This window comes from Dasypus novemcinctus, chromosome 17, assembly GCF_030445035.2.
Source record: "Dasypus novemcinctus isolate mDasNov1 chromosome 17, mDasNov1.1.hap2, whole genome shotgun sequence".
In the NCBI taxonomy this organism is placed as follows: domain Eukaryota; kingdom Metazoa; phylum Chordata; class Mammalia; order Cingulata; family Dasypodidae; genus Dasypus; species Dasypus novemcinctus.
This window is the reverse complement of record NC_080689.1, coordinates 86633949-86642491: the sequence shown is the minus strand read 5'-3', so window position 1 is coordinate 86642491 and position 8543 is coordinate 86633949.

Genomic DNA, 8543 nt, shown 5'->3' with positions numbered 1-8543 from the left:
GAACTTACAAAACAAACATATATCACATCATACAGGACTCTCATAACTAACCCTACCACTAATAACTTGCATTGTTGTTAAACCTTTTTATCTAATGATTAAAGAGCATTGTCAAAATATTACTACCAACTAAAGTATTTCCCAAACAAACCTACTATTATTATCTTTATATCACTTATATATGAACATACATAAACAATAAGTATATAGCAAAAGTTGTGAACTTAAAAAGCAAACATGCATAATGCCATACAGGGGTCCCATACATTAACCCTCCACTGACATCTTTCATTGTCATGAGATGTTTGCTATAAATTATGAAAGAATATCATCAAAATCTTCCTATTAATCATAGACCTTATCTTACATTTGGTGTGGTTTTCCCCCAATCCATCCTATTATTATTTTTAAATTTTTTTTATGACAGAAGTTGTAAACTTATGAAACAATCATGCGCATGTGAAGAATTTCCAAACGACACGTCTCTATCAACACACCACACTGTGGTGGAACATTTGCTACAAATAAGATATCATCTGATTGTTACCATGACTATAGTGTATATTTGGCTCACATTTTTCATACTGCCTCATTATCAACATACTGCCAACATTATCGAAGTACAACTTTGGCATAAATGCACATAGCTATTACTACAAACCACTGTCCATAGGTCACGCCAGCTGTATTTTCCCCATGCTTCTTCATATTCCCAACACCATGCAGTAGTGATATACATTTCCCTTAGCTAACACAGGAAACTCTTGCATCTGTACCATCAACCACAATTCTCATCCACCTCTTGGTTTACTGTGCTATTCAGTTCCTAGATTATTCTCTAGCATTCTGTCAATTGGCATTTACATACCTAGACTTTGTAAACTAGCTGTTACTCTGTGTTACCATCCACTGCATACATTTCCGCACTTTTACACTAAAGCTATTTAAAACATCTACGTACATTAAATATCAGTAGTCCATCTTAGTCCTCCTCTTACCTCCTTTAAAAATCTACCACCTATCCCCAGGTCATGAAGATATTTTCCTGCAATTTCTTCTAGAAGTTTTATGGTTCCTGCTTTTATTTTTAGGTTTTTGATCCATTTTGTGTTTATTTTTGGATAAGGTGTGAGATAGAAGTCCTCTTTCCTTCTTTCAGCTATCGATATCCAATTCTTTCAGCACCATTTGTTGAATGGATTGTTCTGCCTGAGCTGTCTTAGTTTGACATGTTAGTCAAAAATCACTTGACCTACATGGGAGGGTCTGTTTCTGAACCATAAATTTAGTTCCATTGGTCTATTGTGTCTGTCTTTAGGCCAGTACCATGCTGTAATATGATTTAAAGTCTGGAGATGAAGGTTTGCTTTACATTTTTATGATGTTTCTGACTATTCAGGAACACTTACCCTTCCAAATATATTTGGTGATTGTGTTTTCAATTTTTCTTTACTGCTGGTGGAATTTTCATTGGAATTTTCATTGGGATTGAATCTGTATATCAATTTGAGTAGAATTAACATCTTAATGATATTCTGTCTTCCAATCCATAAGCATGTTATGATCTTCCAGTTATTTAAAACATTTTTTATTTCTTTTAACACTGAGTTGAATTTTTCTGAATACAAGTGCTTTACATTGATGGTTAAGTTTATTCCTATTTGAGTTTTATGTTACATATTTTATTTTCACCACTCTTTTAACACTTTTAGTTACTTTCGTTGATATAATCTACATTTCTAGTCCCTCTTCTGGGCCTTTGTCTCCTATCTTTTCTTTTCAGACTCTAGCACACCCTTTAGCATTTCCTGAAAATCAGGTCTCTTGCTTAGAAATTCACTCCATTTTTCTGTGAATATTCTGATCTCACCCTCATTTTTGTAAAGAGAGTCTTATTGGATATAAGATTCTTGGCTGAAAGTTTTTCTCTTGTAATATCTTAAAAATATCAGAACACTGTCTTCTTGCCTCCATTGTTTCTTGTGAGAAATCAGCAGTTGATCTTATTGGATATCCCTTATATGTTATGCATTGCTTTTCTCTTGCTGTTCTCAGAATTCTTTCTTTTTCTTTGGCATTTGACATTCTGAAGACTATGTGGCACAGAGTTGGTCTATTTGGATTTTTTCGGATGGGAGTACAACTATGAAAGCCATCTGATCCTGGACTTTTCCTGGTTTGGAGGTTTTTGATGACTAATTCAATCCTGTGACTGGTAGTTGAGATTATCAATTTCTTCTTTCATCAATGTAAGTATTGTGTGTTTCTAGAAATCTGTCCATTTCATCTAAGTTAGTCATCTTGTTGGCATACAATTTTTGAGTGTATCCTCTTATGATATGCTTATTTTTGTGGGATCTGCAGTGATATTTCCTCACTCATTTTTTATTTTAATTACACCATTTCTTCTTTTTCAGTCTAGCAAAGGTTTTGTCAAATTTTTTAAAAGCTGATTTTTTTAAAAATTTACTTCATTTTTCTTTATTTACCTCCCCTTTTCCCCAGATGTTCTCATGTCTGTCTACTCATTGTTTGCTCACCTTCTCCAGGAGGTAAGAGGCACCAAACCCAGGACCTCTCACATGACAGGTGAGAGCCCAAAGGACAGGGCCTCATCCACTCCCTGTGGGCTGTGGGATCTGCTGGCTTGTGGCCTCTGCTTGTTGTGGTGGCTGCAGAGTCTAGCTCTGCTGTGGTGGTGTCCTGCTCTTTCACAGTAGCATGTAGCTCTCTTGTGGCTGGAGAAGACATCTGTTCATCTTCTTTTTTAGAACGCACTGGGACCTGAACCTGGGACATCCGTGTGGTAGATGGGTGGCCAAGTGGTTGAGTCATTTCTGATTCCAAGAGTGTGTGTGTTTATTAATTTTCTCAAAGAGCCATTTTTTGAATTTGTTAAAATTTCCTGGTGTTTTTTTAAATTCTCTTATCATTTAGTTATGCTATAAACTTTGGTTTTTCTTATTTTCTGTTTGCCTTGAGATTAGATTTTTCTTCTATTTCTCATTCCTCCATGTGTTCAATTAGGTCTTTGATCTTAGCTCTTTTATTTTTAAATATAAGTTTTTATGGCTGTAAGTTACCCTTTCATCACTGCTTTTGCTGCATCCCATACTTTTTGATATGTTGTGTCCTCATTTTCATTTGATTCAAGGTAGTTTCTGATTTCTTAGGCCATTTCCTCCTTGACCCACTGAGTGTCTAAGAATGTGTTGTTTAACTTTCATATCTTTGTGCCTGTTCTGGTTCTCTGCCCCGTATTAATTTCCAGCTTCATTCTGTTTTGGTCAGGAAAATTACTTTGTAAATGTCAATCTTTCCAAATTTGTTGAGACTTGCTTTGTTACCAACCATGTAGTCTACCCTGGAGAATGATCCATGTGTGCTAGAGAAGAGTCTTCACCAGGAGTAGAAACTATTTCAAGACGTCTTTTATTTTGCTCATTTGTAAGGAGCAACTTCTCATCTATTAAAGTTTATTATGAGATGCAGAAGTTCAGTCCAATCTTCAGGCTCCACTTCTTACTCAAATTCTCTTTCTATATCCACACCATCTGCAGTTACTTTCCATCAACATCTTCCATATGAGTTGGAATCAACTTCTTTCAAAGTCCTGTTAATTTTTACAGTTTGAACTCCTCCCATGAATCACAGATGTACTTAATGTCATCTATATTCACAATTTTTTCCATATACTTTGTTGAGTTCCAAAAGAAGACTCCCTGCCTATGGCAGATGTAGCTTATAAAATGCATTTTTAAATAATAAGGCCTGAAATTCAAAATGACTTCTCAATCCATTGCCTGCAAAATGGATGTTGGGTTATCAGATATGAAAATGATATGAATTTCATTACAACTCCATCAGAGCTCTTGGGTGCCCAAGTGAATTGTCAATGTGCAGTAATATTTTGAAAGGAATCTTTTGTTCTGAGCAGGAGGTCTCTTTAGTGGGCTTAAATTATTCAGCTAACCATGTTGGAAACAGAGGACTGTCATTCAGGATTTCTTGTTCAATTTCAAGAGCACAGACAGAGCAGATTTGGCATATCTTTTTATTGGTCTTTGGATTTTCTGAACGCTAAATGAGCATAGGCTTCATCTTAAAATCACCAGGCACGTTAGCCCCCAACAAGAGAGTCACTCTGTTCTATCAGGTGAGAACAACAAGGAAAGAAGGAAGACAAAATCAAAGAGAAAGTGACTTTTATTTTTACATTTCCTCTTCCAATTTTCACAATCTTACCTTCAAGTCTTTGACAAGATGCTCTCCTTTCCTCTAAAATGATATATGTTACATGTATTCCAGGATTTTATTTGCTTGAGATGAGGCCTAGGAACCCAATAAATAAATTAATTTATCCAAATCAAAGGAATCCTTGTGAGGTAAAATCAACACTGTTTTCTCATAACCATATGAGAAATATAACAGAGATATAGTATTCCTTTAGGAGAAAAAACTGACAGAGAAAATTCTGGCTTCCAAATTAGTTAACCACATGGTTTTCATGGGATTATAGAGTTCATAATTCTACGACTCTTTCACTAGTGTGTTTTAACTGCCTAGAATTCCAAAAAAAAGAAAATCTAGATCTAGTAGAGACACTGAATAATTCAGCATATTTTACCTGACTTCTACATGTTCATGATTCCTGTAAATTATCTGCTTAATTCAGTAAGTTTCCAGTTAATTAATTCCATGTCATTAGCCTTGAGGAAAATATAATTCAAAACAAAACATCCTGCCAATCATGAAACTACTCCAAAAAGGATGAAGAGAAAAGAAACATTTTGATTAATGAATTAAAATAGGAAAGTGATGCACTTCCAGACAATACTCTAAAGGTTTTGCAAAGACAGAACAAAATATCACCTTTTTAGACAGACAGGAGCATAACAACCAATTGCACACAGGTTCTCAAAGTAAATGTTAACTAGTCCTCTGGTAAGAAGACTTGACAGGTCCATTCATCTCAACTAGATCATCTGAGACTCATCTGGCAATGGAGTTGAACCTCTGGCTTAGTTAATTGATGATTTCCAGGGAAACATAAAATTCTCATATTTTTATGGCATGAGGTAGTTTTTCAACCTGGAACCAGGTGTCCATTTAAGTTTTGCATGTAAAATCCCAGAGGAAATGGGAGGGAAGGGTATTGTCTTCCTGATGGTTCCATTCCAAGAGATGGTTCCCAGGTGATTGGGAAAGATTTTCCTTCTATTTTTATAGAGGTTTTAGATTACATAAATGTTACATAAAAAATATGAGGGATTCCTATATACCCCATCACTCATATGTCCCCCCACTAACAAATTTTCATTAGTGTGATATATTTGTTGCAAATGATGAACAAATACTGAAACATTGCTATTAACCATGGTCTATAGCTTATATTATGGTTTATATTTGGACCACACAATTTGAACCACACAATAATTGTACCAGCTATCTTTCCTTCCCCTGGTTGTAACTTTTATGTAATCCAAAACTTCCCCCAAAAACAAAACCAGTTTTTTTTGGTATTGCACCTTTCATCACTGTATGATCTCTCTTTTATGAATATTGATCATTTCTTCTGTATGTTCTCTCAGTGTCTTATTTGTGTTTATCATTTTATTTTCAAAGAAGCTTTAAGACAAAGAAAAGTCACAGAGAAAATACAGGGTCTTCCTCTACACCCCACCCCCTCTCCTCTCACATTTTAACCTATTAATAATATCTGACGTGACTATGGTCCATTGTTAGAATTGATGAACAAATATTGAAGCATTGCTACTATTCATGGACGATGGTCTCCATTGATTTACACTTTGCACTGCACTATTTTATGGGTTTTGACATAATGTATCATAATGCAACCATTATTAAAAAGTAATGTGGAACAATTCCAGTGATCTCAATATACCCTATGTACCTATTCTTCCCTCTCTGTCCCCTTAGAACCTTTGACAACCACTAAGTTTCAGTCTCCCAAGAATAAGTTTCATAGTTTCCCATTCATATTAAGGTCTTGAATGTGTTCATACTGTTCTAGGGTGTCATTTTATTGGGTGGAGACCCACAAAAAAAAAGGAAATATTAAATTCCCATCCTGGTGTGTCCTGCTACATTCTCTAATAGATTTCAAGAATCTCAAGGGTACATATGCAGTGTCTAATAAAAGAAAACAGATTAATATGTTAAGCATCTATTTATCTTTTAAAAATATACACTTTTGACAAATGAGGTAGATTGTGGTATGGAGTATATGGGAACCTCTTATATTTTTTAATGTAACATTTTTTTGTGATCTATATATCTTTTTTAAAAAGCCAATTAAAATAAATTAAAAAGTAAAAACAAAGAAAAATATACATACCTCTGAAGAGGACAGAGAGATCATTTAAAATCTGAATTTTTCTAAAATAGGTGAGTTAAGGAAAAGGAGGAAAGTAAAGGCATCTACCTTTATGAAGTATGAGGGGATATCAAATTTTCTTTTTTTTACATTTGATTTCACCTTTATAAATGACTGCATCTTTCATTTAATATCCTATTTTAATATGATGGACTTTATATCTGAACAGGAGGATGACCTTGGAAGGAAAAAAACATGTTCACGTTTGCACATCTTCTCTCATCTGAAACACAGGGGAGCAGGAGCCAGAGGTTCTAGGATGGTGTTATCATCTTGTTGCCTTTCTTTCTTTATTGAAAACCTGGAATCAGAGCAATTTCCTATGGTTGCCTTGTTTTCATTAATGAAATTCCCAAGACAAGGTCACATTTAAGAGGAAAGCAAATGCTCTGTACTTCTTTACAGGAAAAGTTGTAAAGGCACATGGTCATAAGCATGGAACATGGAGGAGTTAAAAAATTGGGGACATTGAATGTCATGGAAGTCTCTACTGAGAAGGAAAGATTTGATCCAAGTCTTAGTGTTGTGAGAAAATGACAGGAGAGTGAATCAGAGATGTTGTGCAACTCATAATAGGAAAAATAATAAAGCAAAATACAGTCTCTAACTGGGTTAGGTAGAGAAGCTTGTGCAACTGGTAGCATTTGTGTCATATCCTATTTTATTTCTTGGATCTACCTGAATAAGAGGATCATGTACTAGGAAGATTTCTCGTTTGTAAAAAGTTTGTAATAAGAACACTGTAGAACAGGAGCCTGAGTATTTTTCAGCTTATCCCTAATTATTGTTTCTCTGGCCATATACCTCAGATAAAAGGCTCCATTTGTGAGGCTCAGACCAACAATGCTGCTGCAAAATGTATCTTGGCTGAGGGATGTTCCTGCAGTGAACCAGTGAAGATGAAGGTGAAATTCTCAGAGCACAGTGTTAGGGATTAAAACCTTGTAAGCTGGTTTCTCCATATATATGTATATGTATATACACGCACATGAATATGTATATACATACATTTATAAATTCATATATGTTTAAATTTATATAAGTATAGCAGTCATAAATACACATATATAAACAATAAGTGTATACTATCATTTGTGGACTTACAAGTCAAACATACGTAAGATCATTGAGGTCTCTCATACCTCAACTTACTAACAATACCTTGCACTGTTCTGAAATATTTTAAGTAATGATTTAAGAGTAATTTCAAAACATTTCTGCTAACCAAAAGTATTTATCCCCTAACCACTCTATTATTACTTTCATATAATTCATACATGAACATGCATAAATAATAAATGTATAATACAAGTTGGCAACTTACAAGCAAACATGCATAACATCATACAGGGGTCTCTCATGTCAAACCATCACCAATACTTTGCACTGTTTTGAGAATTGGTACAAATTATGAAAGAATATTGCTAAAATATTACTAACTATAGTTGTTATCTTACATTAGGTGTATTTTCCCTCAACCTACTCTATTACTATTTTTCAATATACTTTTATGACAAAAGTTTAAGCTTACAAAACAGTCATGCACATGTGCAGAATTCCCAAACAACATCCCTCTATCAACACACCACACCATGGAGGAACATTTTTTAGAGATTATGAGACAGTATCATCAGATTACTGCACGGTCCTTAGCATACATTTGGCACACCTTTTCCATTATCCCCAATTATCAACACAGTACATCTTTGGCATAGATGCATGAATATTACATTATTACTATTAACCACAGTCCATTAGTCACTCCAGCTGTATTTTTCCCATACTTCTCCACATTCCCACCATGCTGTAATAATGATGTACACCTGCTCTAGCTCAACAAGGTCACTCTCTTCTCTGTACCATCCACCACAATTCTCATCCACTTCAGGGTTTACTGTGCTATTCATTCCCTAGATTTTTCTCTAGCTTTCTTTAATTTGGTACTTACACCGGTAGACTACCTTTTTCAGCCACATTCCAATTTTTAAACCAGCTGTTACTTACTAAACGTATTACCATCCACTCTATACATTTCCACACTTTTACAGTAAAGTTAAATAAAACTTCTACATACATTAAATATCAGTAGCCCATCACAGTCATCCTCTTATTTCCTTTAAGGACCACCACCTACTACAACATCTTG